This window comes from Schistocerca serialis, chromosome 5 (genome assembly GCF_023864345.2).
Source record: "Schistocerca serialis cubense isolate TAMUIC-IGC-003099 chromosome 5, iqSchSeri2.2, whole genome shotgun sequence".
NCBI lineage: Eukaryota > Metazoa > Arthropoda > Insecta > Orthoptera > Acrididae > Schistocerca > Schistocerca serialis.
Genome location: NC_064642.1, coordinates 186,051,591 through 186,070,848, shown reverse-complemented (window position 1 = coordinate 186,070,848; position 19,258 = coordinate 186,051,591).

Sequence of the window (19,258 nt, the reverse complement as noted above, 5' to 3'; positions counted from 1 at the left end):
ATGCGAGATCTGGGAGACTATGCCGTCGGTGGAGACGGTGTAACCCAAAAAAGTGATGGAAGGCTGATGCAATTGGAATTTGTCTTTGTTGAACTCGATGAGTTCTAGGTCTGGAGGACCATGGATTAATGATTTTCATGTTCCTCAGCTGACTTGCTGAAAATTAGTATGTCATCCAGATATGTGAAGCAAAACTCGAACTGTTGTAAGATGGAGTCAATGAAATGCTGCCATGTTTGTGCCACATTTTTCAGGCTGAATGGCATGAAGTTGTATTGGAACAAACCAAGCAGCGTGATAATAGCTGTTTTAGTGATGTCTTCCGGCGCTATGGGAATCTGTTGGTAGGCACATTTACAGTCAATAACATTGAAGATTGTAGCGCCTGATAACATATGAGTGAAATCATTTATGTTAGGCACAGGGTAATTGTCCATGACAGTGCGAGTGTTTAAATGTCTGTAATCGCTGCGCCTTTGGAAAGAACCGTCATGTTTTAGGATGAGGTCAGCCGGTGAGGACCAGTTGCTGTCTGATGGTTGCAGGATACCTACCTCCAAAAGTTCATTAATTTGATGCCAGGTCGCGCGCAACTTAATACGGTTGAGGTGTCTAACGTTGTGCCTAATAGGAGGGCTGGCGGTGGTAATTATCTTGTGAGTCATTCCATCAGTGACAGAAGAAACCGAGAACTGCACACCAGACTGATCATTGTCCTGATGCGACACTTTTGGACGAGTAGCTCACGATGAGGCATAGCCATTAGCATGAGTGGGAAAGGGCAGCCTGAAAGTTACATGCCTATTACATGAGCACGGCGTGCACTTGTTTGGAGAGTGCGGCTGCACATGCAGCACGGAGAGGGTCGCAATTTGTGGTGACTGTCTTCTGTCAACCTTGCACCTGATAACCGGTGCAGGTGAGAGCGGCATTGGCATTGAGCATGGAATAGTGATGGCTGCCGAGTCACATTACTGGTGTGCGAGAGAGGGGGAATGTTTATCAACATGCAGGGCAACTGCCTGCACGGTGGGCATGGTCATATTGCAGGTGCGACTGTCATTAGAAGCACTGTTTGAAACACATGGCACTGAACGTGGCAAGCGCATCAGGGGAGTGGAGTCTAACAGACTTGAATCCTCACATTCAGTTAATGTTTTTGGACTAACCTGAGGAGAGTCCGAGCTGGTGTCGGGTGGAGAAGCTCGATTACGTGGCGGAATTTTGGACTGCAGTTTCAGCAGCGAGGTACGAGCTGCGATGAGCTCGTTGTAAGTGTGTGCTATGCATTGTTTCAGCATGCCGTTTTCCCGATGGAGTTGTGCCACTGAGCCGTATTCTGACAGTAGATTAATGACAAAGATTACAAAGTCACCAATGAGGGCGGAGCACTCGCATACTAACTAACATTTGCGAGAGAAACAGAGTGTGGAACGTAGGTATGGGTGCACAGTATCTGAGTGTTATTGGGGTGGTGTAGCACTGTTCCCTGATATATGTTCAGAGAGAGTTTGTAATGGGACAAAAAATCCATATGAACAATTGGTTCATCGATGTCGGCATTGTAGAAAGTACACGGAAAACACAGGAAATGAGATAGGTGCACGGTAACTTTGTCAGAACCTGAGGTTTGTAATGTTGATCATTGACAGCCCGTAGAAGTGACTTCGTCATTGAAAACACAGGGGGAGCCATCGAGTAGGTATAATAGACACATCAGCACCAGTGCTGACTAGGAAAACGAGCAGTGATGCAATGTCAGTCACATACAAAAGACCACACGGCCGGATGGACGAGTGGATGGAGTGCAATGTATGAAGACACCTGTGAGGTTCCACGCAGGACTCAGTGTCTTATAGGTCTTGCAGTCAGCGTTTGGGTGCTGGCAAGCTAACCAGCACTTCTTAGCATTATCAGCGAAAACCTCGTGGTACCAGCAGTATGGATGAGCTGGATGTGGTGGTGGTGGTGACTGTGGCAGTGGAGAGGAGGCTTGTCCTTGTCAATTTGTTCTAGCATTTATACCAGCACATCTGGTGCGTGGGTGATCCTGGAGTGCTCAGACAGTGGAGAGAGTGAGCGGATGCTGCCAGGCAATGTAGAAGGCTCAGAGTCAGAGTAAGCCCTGCCTCTGCCAGCGGATGGCCGGTAAGCGGGATCAGCTGTGCCAACTAACGGTGAGTGCTCAGCTGGCTGGTGTTGTCGTAGTGATGAATATAGTTGGTCTGTGATGTGGAGACGAGACCTGATTGACTCAAAGGAGTGTGGTAGCAGGTGGATCTGTAGGTCAGTAGGCAGCTTCACAGACCACATCACCCACAGTGTGACGACCAGCATGGTATGCTCATTTACAAGTAACTGAAGGCAGCAACAAAGTTGTGATGGGGTTCAGTCCCCCAGGTGTTCCTCGTACAAGATCTTGATTATTAATTCTTGTGGAGAGCAGGCAAGGCATTCTATGATCGTCTTCTTTGCTAACTCATATTTTGGTGAGGGTGGTGGCCAGATGAGTAGATCGCAAATTAAGTCCGAATGATCATGGAGGTGGTGACAAGGCACAGGAAATTAGAGTTGTCTTCAGACTCATGATTCAACTCAAAAAGATGCTCAACAAGCGCAAACTGTGACACTGGGTTGTTCTTGTATACAGGTGGCAACTTCACCAGGCAACCTGGGAGTGGGGACAAAGGTGGCTTCGGTGTCTTTTGGAAAACCGGCTGGTCCGTGGTGGGAGAGGCTATACAGCAGGCTGGCGCAGTAGGCATGGGTGTGTTTCTGGCAAAAACATCTGTAGCAACAGCGGGTTGCATTGTGCTCAAAGTGTCGTGAAAACACGGTGTGGCTGACACGGTCAGTACTGTGGGAACAAGCGGTTTGCGTGGTAGTTCTTGGGGTCTCATAAACTGGCCATAGGCTACAGGCACTGATTTCAATTGACCCACCCCAGAAATAACATGGAAGGCTGGTGCAGCAGCCACAGGTGGTGCTGTGGGAGAGGCGAGCAGCTGAGGAACGGGAACTGTGGCCCCTTGCAAGTGCACAGGGGCACAGGGGTATACAGAGGGAAGAGGTTTGATAACTCATATGACCAAAGCTTAAGATCTTCGAGCATGTTGAAAACATGTCCTGTGAGGTCGGACTATAACTGACTGGTGGAATTTGTGGGAATTCACGTGGGTGTGGTAAGACGCCATAGGAAGGCGAAACACCAAATGATGCACTTCAACCCAAGTGGTCGAAAACTTGAACAACCGGTCTGGGGGATGAGCATGGAGAATTGTGCACTCTAAAATGTTCTTGATCAGTTTGCCAATGAGGCAAAACTTGAACAGGTCACGGTTGATAGTGGCCGGGTGCATTTTGCAATAATGGCAGCGCTGCACACAGCACGACAGTAACTGTTGTTGAGACCCATTGAGAGTCAAATTACGTGTGCAAATGTAAATCACTTTGAGCACAACACGATCGATCAGTAGATACACAGTTCTGAATATTATTTACTTCACACTTCACATGTTGGCAACACGAAACCTGAGTCCATTGTTTGTGTTAGCAGTGTAGCACTCGACTGTTGTAGAGCGACAAAGTTTGAGGTTAATGTAGCTGGAGATTGCGAATCACTGTGAATTAATGTAGAACCAGTCATTGGCAAAGAAATGAAGAGGTCTGGCGATTGTTGTTGGGCTTCCAAATCTTCGAACAAAGCATTGGGTGAGGTGGCCATGGCAGAGTGCACCTAACCTGTTGATGCTACAACAGCTGGCATGGAAGTCACGGAAGACGTGCAAACTTCAGGGTCACCAGTATGGGAACAGGATGCATATAGAGGCATACTGAACAAATTGTCCCACAAATATCTGCACATGATTATATATATTTACAGTAGTCAGACACATATACACGACATGAGATACAAATACAGACTGAATGAATTATCATTGTGGCTCGGATGAGTGATATAAAGTCAAAGATTATGATGCTCATGGTCGATATGACCTATTGACAACACAAAACGAAGAAATAAAGCAGATGGACGTCACTATACTACCAACAATGACAGACTGGATTAAGTGAAAGAGGACTTTACAACTATGATGATGAGGGACATCAAAACGAAAACATGCTATTTGTCATTTTTTTTTTTTTTTTTGTGGACTCATGTGATTGCTAACAAAATGAACAGAGACAGGGGTACTAGTGATGTAGAAGTGAAAGCTGTAAGACCTATACAGGACATGTTTCAGTGAAGTGAAAGTGTAGTCAGCAAAGAAACAGTGAACACCAATATTTTGCAGTTGATTTTGCAAAATTAGAGGAAATGAAGAAGGATAATAATAGTAAATTTTGTGTAGTTAATGAGCAGATAACTGCAGTAAGGATGGACATGATAAAAATTTACTTCACTACAAGGATAATTAAATGACCTAAAAACCAAAAACAATAGTAAAATGGACAGGGTACAATACCAAATATAGACCAACTTGTAGTCAGATTATGGAGATCAAAAACGGGTTGTTAGAGGCATTAAAAAGTGTGAATGAAAAAGTTGGTGTCTTAGAAAGTAAATTTATTGTTTTGAAAAATGAGCTAGTAAATAAATCTGCAAAACAGACAAAGAATGTTAATGACGTCAGAGTTGAGCAGAAGGCTGATGCAGAGAAAATGGAACAGAACTTTAGAAGTTTAGATAAGAAAATTTTAAATTTTGAAAACAATATGGAAACTAATGTAAATGTTTTAGATCAAAAAATTTCAGTAGTGTAGGAAAATCGTATTCCTAAAAATCTGTATTCAAACAATGTTACTGCATGCTCCAACACTTTAACCAAAGTTTTCCATCAGACAATTTACATCAAGTGGATTTTTTGCACCACTGTAGAGATAGTTTTGTGTCAGGCATGAATGACAATCAAGAAATTAAATTTGTTAAAAGATAACTTGAAGGTGAAGCTCTGTCTTAGGTAAATCTAAATTTAAGTCAGTGGGAAACATATCAAAGTTTCAAAAAAAGTTTTCTAAATGAATTTTGGTTGGAAGCTGAACAGGGGAGAATTATAAGTGAAGTTTTGAATGGTACTAATTATAGGAATAGGGATGGTACCCTACAGAGTTTTATAAGAATCAGCTTAAGAAATTAACACACCTTGACAAAACATTTGATGAAATGACATTGATTGATGCACTAAACAGGAGATTACCAGAAAGATTGCAGTGGGATTTAGTACACAGACCTGATCTTGAACAATTTTTATGATATGTTGACAGGCTGGATAGAGCAATAGAAAGAAGTATGTACCATAACAATCAAAATGATAGAGATAACAATGGTAATAACTACAGAATCAGAAATAATGGTAACTTCTATTAGGGTCAAAATGTTGATAGAGACAGAAATGTTGAACATCCGCAGAATAGTAATAGTGGGGATAACCAGCCGCATATTTAGATAATGTGATGCCCATGGACCCTATAACCAATAGAATTATGGGAATTGATTATTATATCAACAAAGTATATCATCAGTTCAATGGCCTTCTTCTTGCCTTGTTATCAGAAAACACATTTATAACATTCTGAAAGTCTAGTTCCACAGTCAGATCATTTTCTATTGCTAATGCAGCCAAGTGATTCATATGATCTTGAGCCTGAGAAGCATGCAAGTAGTTCTTAACCCTTCCAAGAACAGAGCAGTTCATTCCTGGTGTGGTCAAATAAATTTACAGATTGATTCTGATGTTTGTATAAATATCAGAGAGATATTTCTCTCTTAGCATTTTATTTAAGGCTGGTAAAGATGGACTTTTCTTCCAGATTTCTCTCTGACAACTTTTTGTACAATTCAGAAGACTTAACCATCTCATCTATGAAAATCAGAAGTGAAGTGTGAAGTTTCACTGCTGCAGGTATATCAAATTCTTCTGACTGTAGCTCTGTACTTATTGCACTGAAAGCTTCCACAGTATTCACCCTTATTGTAGCCACAAATGCAATATTTTTTGCAATATCCCTCTTGCTTCTGATTTAATAACAGATTTCTCACTCTTCTCTTCAGAAATACATTTAAGAGCTTTATTGACTGCATCCCAACTGGTGTTTAAGGTTTTGCAGGCATCTTCTGAATCTGGCCATCTTGTAATGCAGAGAGACATTAAACTCAAGTTTCCAACTTAAAAAATAGTCTGTAGAATTTTTCGCCATTGTGTAGATGTTGAAAAAAAATTGTAGCAGGCCAAAAAATGTTGTAGCCATTTTACAGCATATGGCTGCCCTTGATCATACCAGATTCAGGGAATGGCTGGAGCAGGGGATGAAACATACCAAGGGATTGGATGACCAGATTTTGACTTATCCCTGCCATATTTGCAGCATTATCATAGCTTTGGCCGTGGAAATTGCTTATATGTAGTCCATGGGAGTTGAGGAACATAAATACAGCATCTGCCAATTCTTTTCTGGTATGTCCGGCATTTCTCATAAATTCTACAAACTGCTCTTGTAGCTGACCATCTTTATTTACATATCTATAATGATACTTATCTGATCACAGTGTGATATGTTAGGTGTAGAATCCACAATAATGGAGAAATACTTTGCATCAACTATCTCCTGTATGAACTTTTCTGTGACAGTCTTCCCCATAACATTGATAATTTCTTCATAAGTGCTAAATGATAAATATGAGGTTTGTCTTAATTTCTTCATAAGTGCTAAATGATAAATATGATGTTTGTCTAAAACTTACAACATAATTGTGATGTGCACTGAAATTTGCATGTTCAGTTACCCTTTGATTAGCATGTTTACAACCACTAAAACCAGTAGTTGCAAACTGGACTTAGCCCAAACAGTTTACATGGTTGCACAGTGTAGTGATCACTGACTGGGTGAGTAAATCAAGTAATCACATTGCACAATGTCTCCATTCAACAATTTCCTTCCAAACAAACCCTTAGAAATAAATCTTCATTTATCGGAATATGCTCACTCTGGCTTCACAAAATCACAGTTCCTATTCTGGTTAAATCCATATTTTACTATGTGATCACATGTTTTATCACTGATTTCCCCCCAAAAAAATGATCTTTATCAACAGTAGAGTCTGGTGAAACTTCCCCTTGCCTCAACTCTGGTTCAGTTGCTGTGGAATTGTTCATATGTTTATTATCAGTTTCAGGGTCACTATTGTTGAGCCTTTCACCACAATTGCTGTTGTACTGTCAATCATTTGTAGGTGTCAAGTTGGCAAGAGAGGAAGAACTTGCAGGTAGATAATCAAGTCCTTTGTTAGCAAAAAACGTTTGTAGCTTTAGCGTTTGATCTAATACTTACTTTCCCTCTTCCTCCTTTGTTCAACTAATTTTTTGTAGCCTGCACCACTGAGATGTTTCCTAGCATCCATATTCAAGATAACGTTACGTCAAAACTTCACCAGATTAATGAAAAGGGGGGAAACTATGCACAAACAATAATAAAAGTACCATACTGTAACCAAACCACATCAACACTACACACGATGTACACATGCCTTGCCACACTAAAACAATGCATAGGCAGTGCTGCCTACTGCATGATGTAGAGATCCCAGCAACCCATCTACCTACGATTTCTCCCTCAGTTTCATTCGAGTTAAGGTATCACAAACTATTGTAACTATCGTTATTGTTTTGATCCCTTTGCAAACTGGAACGCTTTTTGTGTGTTTCATAGTTTGGCCACCCGTAGCACTAGTTGACACCTTTGCTTACTTTGGAAAACTATGCTATGCGCATGTGCAGTGATCTCTTTAGGGCATGGTTTTAAACACTTTGGAACCATCAGAAGAAAATCCTCTCATCAGTGAGAGACAGTTTTGGCCATTCATTTGCCACAAATTGAATAGCAAATGGCCAGCCGGAAACCATTGCAACTGGGGAAAAGGTGCAGCCAAACGCACTAGTGCAGTCAACACAGTTTTGACCTAACTCGAACTAACCTAATAATAATTCCCACAACCATTGCTAAATTTTTTTTCTGCACACATAAATTTTTAAGCACAAAATTTTGCCGCCCATAACATTTTGCCACTCCTAAGAACTCGCTGTCCTGGGCCTGGGCCCATGTGTAAATATGGGGCTGGGGATAATCATGGGCAATTTAATAGTAGAAACAATTAAATAGGTAACTATTCGGGAAATGGCAGTCCATAATAGTGTTAATAATGTGGCATACATATCTCAATTTGAGCAGAAGGAACATCAGATTTCTCATTTATGTTTTGATCAAAAGTTTTCTCATACAATGTTTAATTATAGTGATGTAGGTACTAATCACAAACCAGAATGTGAGACTAATGAAAATTTTGAGTAGTAAGTACTAATGATTTTTTCTCTTGCTCAGAAAACAGTGTTATTGATGTATGTAAAACAGATAATGACTGTATTGGATCTGAATTAGGCAGTATTTTTGATGTAGATGTGAATGAGACCTGTGGAATAACTGAAGTTGGTAAGTCTGAGACTGGTAGCTCATTTCAGATGAATGTAGGTGAGGTGTGTGCCTTTGATGGAGATGAGACTTGTTTTGTTAATGGTAATGCTGATGAAGTAATTTTCGAAGAGCATGATGATGATGATAATGACAATGATGATGATGACAGTAATGTTCCTTCTGTAATAACAGATGTTAGTTGTGCTATGAAACCCATTCAGTGTGCTCAATTTTTACCTGACAAAATTATTAAGCAAAGTAATGCTAGAATATCAGTAAAGCTGACAAAACCCTGTAAAAACAGTGTGGATGTAGCATTTGATGAAATTGAAAGTAAACTTTTACATGAAGTGTCTAATAACAGAGATGATGATTCAAATTTTGGATGTCCTTACATTAAGATTTTGAATAATGTTTATGTGAACTAGCAGATAGTAAAACTATAATTGCATGTATATAGGGGTCCCCATCTGGCAATTTTGAATTGTTCTATGAAAATTTTGAAAATCTTCTGAACTATCTAAATATTCAGTCAAAATACATAATTGTGCTTGGGGATTTCAATGTTAATTTCAAGGACAACTGTAAAAAAGGGCAGAAACTTCTTAATCCACTAAAAACATACAATATGGACATGTGTCTAGAAGATATCACCAGGTATGGTAGCAAAAGTGAAAGTACTTTATGCCAAATATTAATTGACAAATCAAAGAGTGGCTTTAAATCTGAGGTATTGGATACACGTTTCTTGGATCATCAAGCTGTTAAATTGACTCTAGAGAAATCTCATGAGAAAAGTGACAACAGGAGATATATTGAGAGAAGATTAATTAATGATGACAGTATTAGGGTCTTTAATCTAATGTTAAAAACTGTAAGCTGGCACATGGAAGCAATAGTTCTGTAGATATAAAATTCAACAAGTTCTCATCAAATTACAAATACTGCTATGATATTTCATTCCCTCTGACGGGAATTAAAATGAACAAAAAATCAAATTTATGGATCACAAGTGAAATCAAAGAGTCATCAGGAAGTCTCAGAATGCTATATAATTGTGCAAAGCAAAATACTATCTTGAAACCATATGTAAAGTATTATAGGAAAAAGTACAGGGAAGCTATAGTTGCTGCAAAAAAGAAGCACAATGATTCATATACCAGAAAGGGTAACAACAAAATGAAATCTATGTGTTAAGTTATTAATAATCATACAGGAAAACATGAAAATACAAGTAATAAAATCACCATAAAACACAGTAATGAAATTGTTGATGATCCACTTTTAATAGCTAATATATTTGTTAATCATTATATTAATGTAGCCCACAACCTGATCACCACTAAATATAATCCAAAGACAAAGGTAATAAATCCAATAAATGAAAGGACAATGTACCTATATCCTGTAACACCCAAAGAAGTACAAATGGCTATCAGCAAACTAAAGAGTAAAATGACCTGCAGATTTGATGGTATCCCTGACCAAATTATTAAATATAGTACTGATAATTTTGTCTCTCAACTTGTGGACATAATCAGTGACTCCTTTGAAACTGGTGTGTTCCCAAGTAAACTTAAGCAGTCAACAGTAATACCAGTTTACAAAAGTGGTGACAAGTTTGACATTAAAAATTTCAGACCACTATCATTATTATCTGTATTTTCGAAAATAATTGAAAGAGTAATGTATGACAGATTGCTAGACTTCCTAATCAAAAATAAAATTCTTGTAAATGCACAGAATGGTTTCAGAAAAGGCAAATCTACACAAATGGCTCACTTCAGTTTTCCAAAATTTGTTTACAAAGCTATTCAGGACAAGGAACTAATCTGTGGGTTGTTTTTGGACCTTTCTAAAGCATTTGATCTTATAAATCATAATCTATTGCTGTTAAAACTGTATAATTATGGTGTCCATGGTATTTCATATGAGTGGTTCAAGTCATACTTAACTGATAGGATACAAAGATCACAAATTTCTCAGGACAAAAATGTGTACCATTCTGAATGTAAAAAGAGTTAATTATTGGGTGCCCCAGGGCTCGGTATTGGGACCATTGTTATTCTTTATTTTTATTAATGACCTACGACAACAGTTTTCAACAGCTGATACCATATTATTTGCTGATAATACCAGCTTCATTATAAAAGGGAAGAATGATTGTGAGATGCAGCAAAAAATTGACAAAACAGCAGAACTGGCAGAAAAATGGTTTAAAGATAACTTTCTAGTTGTCAATGACAAGAAAACGGTATAGATGAACTTCAACCATATAAGGTACAAAACTAGGACCAATGTAAAATTCACATTATTGAATAGGCAAATTCAGCAAAAGAATATAATGTATACTGTGAAGATATGAAATGTTATTATGAATGATATTATTTGAGTAATGATTATGTATAAAATATTGCATGTGTGTGTGTATGTTTTTATATATATAGGATGACTGGAGCGGGTGACATGGTCAGGGTTGTAGGGCGTGGCTGGGTATAAGAGGGTGGCTGTATTTAGCAAACTTCCTCTTTATTGTTGGTTCTTCCAACACATTTTCTGGTAGCTCAGCTCCACCGCTCGTGTCGTGGTGGAGATGTGCTGATGCTCGCAGGCCAGGGAACGCAACACTGTGCTCAGTCAGTGGCTGTGCAGGTGGTAGGAGGTTAGCAGCACGAGGCCCAGCCTAGCTCACCTCCTACAGATGCTGTGGCTCGTGATGACGCCAGGAGTTGCTGGTGCAGCAGCGGGCAATGCCCTCCGCCAGCTGGTCCTCGGGGACAGCATCACTGATGACAACGAGGTAACAGCAACCGAATGCCCAATCGGTCAAACCGATGCCGACACCCACCTCTGATGCCCTTAAATAGTGCAGACTGCTGCTGAATCCGCCGGTTACGCGACGGCATGTTTATTAGAAAGTTCCCGATGAGTTGGCTAATGCAACCATGCCAGACACGGCCCGTGCCTGCGTAATTCTGCTAATGCTGCATTCTGGCTGTTGATGGCTGCTTCACACATACACACATACCGACGCTCGTTGCAAAACTGTGTCACCTGCATAACGTGCTGGCCAGCCTTCATCTGCCGTCTGCCATGAGGCTGGCGCATCGCGCACTGAAACACACTGAATCACAATTTCACATCGTATTTCCTAAAAATAACCCCTTGTCCTCTACAATTATTCCCTTTTACAAAACGAATTCGTCCCTGAATTCAACCAAAAAGTCAAAACAACTACAGTTCACTTCACAAACATCACAAAATGCGATTGATTCACTATTTGCACTGTGTTCATTCACTTCTATCCTCAGTCTAACCTTTGTTCATAAACATTACTCAGTGTTCTGCTGCAGCGCCTCACAACTGTTCAGTGGTTTTGTCTGGACCCTTAGGTTAAAGGTTGGAAGGGGCGGGATTTGGGCTACCTTCTTCTTGAGCCGATAGTATACTAATCCTACGACAAAGATAAAAATACAGGTGGTGGTGGCTGATGATCCAATAACTAGAAAGCATTGCTTATGCTCATTATGGTACTCACACACTATTTGAAAAAGATGTTCCATAGTTATACGTCCATCCTGAGCTGCTAGCATCTGGTCCAAAGAGGCGAGCAAAGTCAGATCTAATGTGCTATTCAAAAGAGTGAGATTTTCTTTCATGACGAATTGCACCAATTGGTCGGGTACATAGATCAATGTGTGTGTTATGTTAATGATTGTAGCTCCAGTAATCATGGCTGGTAAACGGAAACTTGGCCCTGAAATGTCACACTGTGTGGTGTTAATTAACAGTCCGTGCCCCTGCAATTCTATTCTTTGCGTCCTCCCTTGCTTACTCTGCTCGTAACAAATTCAAATAACGACTGTGTTTTCCATTACTGAAAATACCCAATGTGGACCCACTTGCTGAAAGAACTGCACCATGCCTTCTATAATTTCCTTAGGGCACTCCACGACTGGTTCTTGAGAGGGGAATAGAGAATACTCACAAGATTTGGGAACAGTGTGTAACAATGTTGTGGGGCAGATGGTAACTGGAACTGTTCAACAACGCAGCAAGTCTTGTGCAGTGAGGAACGCACAAATTTCTGCAAAATTTCCCACTTCACTGGATACGTATGCAAGGCGTAACATTCAAATTTATAATCCTTACATGTTACTGGTATTATGATATGAGTTCTCAGCAGGGTGCCCGTCCGCGTACTGGTAACAGTGGCCATTTTGTAGTACAGAGATAAGTGTTCGTCTGTTAATGTTGTCAGTAGCTTCAGGGATGCGGGCAATTTCGACTGAACTTTCCGTAATCCTTCCCAAAGTTGTTACGAAGGTAACAGTACTGGGGTTAGGTGTCCGCACATTGCGTGCAACAAAGCTTCCTGTAGATCCGTGGCCACTATGCATGCTTCTGTAATACTATCAGCAAGAAAACAGAGCAGCTTAATGATTATCAGCTGTGAATCAGTGTTATCCAAACGGTACTTGATTATACCCAGGTCGTGATTGGTTGTGTCGGCTGTGGCCTTAATGTGGGACATAAAGGTCATGGCCAAAGCTCACAATTGGTGTTACTATTCACTACATCTTTCTTCAAACTCTCTAATTGGGTTGTGTGAAGATCTAGCATTCCCTGGTTGCTATTCACACTATCCTGTACCTGCTGTAGCGTTTCATTAATACTTTTAATATCTTCCACATCAGCAGTCCCAAAAACAGTTTTTAAGATACGGCCACCTGCGTCTAACCATCCTCTTTTCCTATGGATGTGCGGGATTAACCCTGCAGTTTGCCGCAACTGAGCTTGTAAGCATGCAAAAGTTGATAATAGTAGCTGATATTCCCCCTGTGTGTCATTAAACCTTGACTGATTAGCCACCATGGAATGTTGTTGTTGTTGTGGTTTTCAGTCCTGAGACTGGTTTGATGGAGCTCTCCATGCTATTCTATCCCGTGCAAGCTTCTTCATCTCCCAGTACCTACCGCAACCTACATCCTTCTGAATCTGCTTAGTGTATTCATCTCTTGGTCTCTCTCTACGATTTTTACCCTCCACGCTTCCCTCCAATACTAAATTGGTGATCCCTTGATGCCTAAGAACATGTCCTACCAACCGATACCTTCTTCTAGTCAAATTGTGCCACAAACTTCTCTTCTCCCCAATCCTATTCAATACTTCCTCATTAGTTATGTAATCTACCCATCTAATCTTCAGCATTCTTCGATAGCACCACATTTCAAAAGCTTCTATTCTCTTCTTGTCCAAACTGTTTATCGTCCATATTTCACTTCCATACATGGCTACACTCCATACAAATACTTTCAAAAATGACTTCCTGACACTTAAATGTATACTCGATGTTAACAAATTTCTCTTCTTCAGAAACGCTTTCCTTACCATTGCCAGTCTACATTTTATATCCTCTCTACTTCGACCATCATCAGTTATTTTGCTCCCCAAATAGCAAAACTTCTTTACTACTTTAAGTGTCTCATTTCCTAATCTAATTCCCTCAGCATCACCCGACTTAATTCGACTACATTCCATTATCCTCGTTTTGCTTTTGTTGATGTTCATCTTATATCCTCCTTTCAAGACACTATCCATTCCGTTCAGCTGCTCTTCCAAGTCCTTTGCAGTCTCTGACAGAATTACAATGTCATCGGCAAACCTCAAAGTTTTTATTTCTTCTCCATGAATTTTAATACCCACTCTGAATTTTTCTTTTGTTTCCTTCACTGCTTGCTCAGTATACAGATTGAATAACATCGGGGAGAGACTACAAACCCGTCTCACTCCCTTCCCAACCACTGCTTCCTTTTCATACCCCTCGACCCTTATAACTGCCATCTGGTTTCTGTACAAATTGTAAATAGCCTTTCGCTCCCTGTACTTTACCCCTGCCACCTTCAGAATTTGAAAGAGAGTATTCCAGTCAACATTGTCAAAAGCTTTCTCTAAGTCTACAAATGTTAGAAACGTAGGTTTGCCCTTCCTTAATCTAGCTTCTAAGATAAGTCGTTGGGTCAGTATTGCCTCACGTGTTCCAACATTTCTACGAAATCCAAACTGATCTTCCCCAAGGTCGGATTCTACTAGTTTTTCCATTCGTCTCTAAAGAATTCGCGGTAAGTTTTTTGCAGCTGTGACTTATTAAACTGATAGTTCTGTAATTTTCACATCTGTCAACACCTGCTTTCTTTGGGATTGGAATTATTATATTCTTCTTGAAGTCTGAGGGTATTTCGCCTGTTTCATAAATCTTGCTCGCCAGATGGTAGAGTTTTGTCAGGACTGGCTCTCCCAGGGCCGTCAGTAGTTCTAATGGAATGTTGTCTACTCCGGGGGCCTTGTTTTGACTCAAGTCTTTCAGTGATCTGTCAAACTCTTCATGCAGTATCGTATCTCCCATTTCATCTTCATCTACATCCCCTTCCACTTCCATAATATTGTCCTCAAGTACATTGCCTTTGTATAGACCCTCTATATACTCCTTCCACCTTTCTGCTTTCCCTCCTTTGCTCAGAACTGGGTTTCCATCTGAGCTCTTGATATTCATGCAAGTGGTTCTCTTGTCTCCAAAGGTCTCTTTAATTTTCCTGTAGGCAGTATCTATCTTACCCCTAGTGATACTCGCTTCTACATCCTTACATTTGTCCTCTAGCCATCCCTGCTTAGCAATTTTCCACTTCCTGTCGATCTCATTTTTGAGACTTTTGTATTCCTTTTTGCCTGCTTCATTTACTGCATTTTTGTATTTTCTCCTTTCATCTATTAAATTTAATGTATCTTCTGTTACCCAAGGATTTCTACTAGCCCTTGTCTTTTTACCTACTTGATCCTCTGCTGCCTTCACTACTTCATCCCTCAGAGCTACCCATTCTTCTTCTACTGTATTTCTTTCCCCCATTCCTGTCAATTGTTCCCTTATGCTCTCCCTGAAACTCTGTACAACCTCTGGTTCTTTCAGTTTATCCAGGTCCCATCTCCTTAAATTCCCACCTTTTTGCAGTTTCTTCAGTTTTAATCTATAGATCATAACCAATAGATTGTGGTCAGAGTTCACATCTGCTCCTGGAAATGTCTTACAATTTAAAACCTGGTTCCTAAATCTCTGTCTTACCATTATATAATCTATCTGATACCTTTTAGTATCTCCAGGATTCTGCCATGTATACAACCTTCTTTTATGGTTCTTGAACCAAGTGTCAGCTATGATTAACTTATGCTCTGTGCAAAATTCTACCAGGCGGCTTCCTCTTTCATTTCTCTCCCCCAATCCATATTCACCTACTACATTTCCTTCTCTCCCTTTTCCTACTACCGAATTCCAGTCACTCATGACTATTAAATTTTCGTCACCCTTCACTATCTGAATAATTTCTTTTATTTCATCATACATTTCTTCAATTAAATTCATTTAATGAACCATGGAATAAAGTTCATTAAATGTATTCTCTAATTTACAGATTTTGTCTTCAACCACCCAAATATTACAGTCCACCCTTAAGGTCCATTGATGTCCAAACATAATTATGTCCGCTTGTCGCAAGAACAAAACACCACTTGATATAGGACGTACTATCAAGGCTTCAGCTAAGTTGCAACAGCAAAACAGAATAACTATGCTGAGATATTGTGCACACCTTCCCTCTTCCCTCTTCAGCACAAGCCATGATGCTGGAACTGCTGGTCTTACCAGAACGTCATGCCTCCTGAGAAACAAAAGAAAAACAACTCACATTAGCTCTTCTTCTTTATGCATGGCCTAAGAACATAATAGCATGTCTGATTGCTTCCACAATTAACTTGGTTCTCTTGTTTATCTACTCCTTTCTTATTCTTTTTCTTAGATTCATCTTTCTCTCCACTAGAAGTTACTGCAGACAATGAAGGAAGTTCCTCAAAATTCCCCTTGAAAGGCCTAATTTGGCTCACATGCACAATAGTAGGGCGAGTTGGAAGCTGTAATTTTACATTCACCAGCAATGTCATCTCGATCACCTGGAACGGACCTTGATAACAGGATAGAAATTTTTTTGTTTCGCCTTTTGGCTCATACAGATTAGTCATCATCACCCATTGTCCTACATGATATTTGGGTCAAGCTGCCTTTCTATTGTGAACTTTGTCCTGTCTTTCTAACCTGCCACCAGAGTGTTTTCAACTTTGTGGATAAATCCTTAACAGCCAAAATATCGGTTCCTGGTGGGGTGTTGAGCAATTCAAACGGAGATGGCATCTTCCAACAGAACAGTAATTCATATGGAGACAATCCTGTACTTTCATGCACTTGTGAGTTATACGCCGCAGTTACAAATGCCAATAGGGTATCCCAATAGTTGTGTTGCAAATTTACATAATGACTTAACATCTTAGCTATTGTACAATGAACTCTCTCGGTCCTACCATTAGCCTGCAGGTGTAACGCGCTTGTTCTCAATTTCTTTACATGCAACAATTTGCATAACTGTTTCATCAAATCAGACATAAAGTTTGTTCCTTGATCTGTAATTATAGTTTCAGGTGTTCCGAATTTCAATATCCATTGATATACCGTGGCTTGAGCCACTGTTTCGGCTCGCTGGTCTGGAATAGCTGTCATAGACACATAGCGCCAAAAAAGATCTATTAATGTTAAAACGTAGTGATTCCCTGCTGGTGTTTGCACAAACAGTCCCAAGACGTCTAGGCCAAGTAATTGAAAAGGTCTATCCGCTTCTGGTAGTCATTGCAACACAATTTTCTGATGATTCAATTCTGCCTGTTGAGCACACGGAATGCAATTCTTTACGTACTGATCAGCATCTTGCCTATGTGTTGACCACCAATAACTCTGTGCTACCCTCCTTTCCATTGCTCTTTGACCCAAATGACCAGAAAACATTGAATCATGTGCTTGCCTTAAAATATCGCTATGCAATTTTTCTGGTACGACTATACATGGACCGTTCCTAGTTTTAGGGTACAATATCCCGTCTTCCACAATGAACTGTTGCTGCGAGGTAAATTGTTGACAATCTGTGTCAGCGATTTGTGCCTCCTCCCATTTGTTCTCATTTATTCCTATGCATTCCATGGCACATACTTAACGACTCAGACCATCTGCATTTCCATGCGATTTACCCGGTCAATGAATCACTTCAAAATTGTACTCACTAAGACACAAAGCCCACTTAGTTAATCTACTCATTCAGTCATTAAGCCCTAACAACCACTTAAGTGCTGCATGGTCAGGAAACACCTTGAAATGTCATCCATACAAATAACACCGGAAATAGGTTATTCCGAAAATTAATGCCAATAACTCCCTCTCGGTTGTTGAATAATTTGTTTCTGCATTGTTTAGCTATCTGGAAGCATATGCTGTCAGGTGTTCCTGCCCATCTATTTCCTGAGATAGTACAATACCCAAATCAAAATTGCTAGAGTCACAAGATAATATAAACCGTTTACTAAAATCTGGAAAATCCAAAACCGGACTAGATGTTAACAAATTTTTTAACTGTTGGAAAGCCTCTTCACATTCTGCTGACCAGTGAAATTTTGCTCCCTTCTTCAACAACTGCATGAGGGGCCTTGCAATTTCCACAAATTTTGGAATATACTTCCTGTAAAAATTGGCGAGACCTAAATAAGACTGCAACTCTTTTACTTTTGTAGGTGTTGGAAAATTCATTACCGCCTCTACAAGTTTTGGATCCATGCGGACACCCTCTGTCCTATAATATGACCTAAATATTGGACTTCTTGCAACAACAAAAATGACATTTTCCCATTTGAAGAGTTAACCGTGCTGCTTTCAGATGATCGAAAACTTTGAGCAAACAGCGCACATGTTCTTGCACGTCCTTTGAGAAAATGATTGTGTCATCCAAATGTACCATACACTGATTAGGTTTCAGCCTTCATAACATGCTATCTAGTAACCGTTGGAATGTTGCTGGAGCATTTTTTAGTCCGAAAGACATTTGCCAATACCTGTAGGTGTTGAAGAAGCTGTCTTTGGTCGGTCTTCTGGGGCGACCTACAACTGGTGGTACCCACTTCAAAATCCAAGGTCGTGAAGTACTGACACTGACCCAAATTATCCAGAATTTCAGTGATATTAGGCATTGCGTTTGCATCCGATACAGTTTTTTGATTCAGAAAATGATAATCACAACAAAAATGATATGCCTTGCCACTATCACATGATTTTTTACCCACTATTATGACAGGAGTAGACCAGGGACTACTACTGGTTTCTATTATCCCATCCTTAAGCTGTTGATTAATAAATTCTTCCATGACTGGCTGTAAACGTTTTGGAACATAATATGGACGTTTATACACCGGTGCTTCATTCCCAGCGGGGATGTAATGCTGAACTAAGGGTGTGGCGGGCAGTGGACCATGAGAATTAAATAACTCTTTATATTCCTTCAAAAGGTTCTCCATGACTTCTCTGTCTTGCCCTTCTAAATGTGCTACTTTACCCCTCAGTGCAGACCAGCTGATAGACTCTCCCGGCATTGTGTAATCTGCTGCGAAATCCTTATGCAGTTCATCTTCCCCTATTATCTCCAGATTCGCTATTACAGTACCCCGTGCTAACTGCAACTCTTCAAGGCCAAAATTATCAATACTGACAGGCACAACATTTTTTCCTTCTATCTCCCACACGTAGGACATGCTACAGCATGTAAAACACTTCATTTTATCCAGCAGCTCATTCTCAGACAAAGATTCCACAAAACACAATGAATTTATCAGCATGCTAGCTCCAACATCTGCCCAGATTATTTTCCCTGTGCCC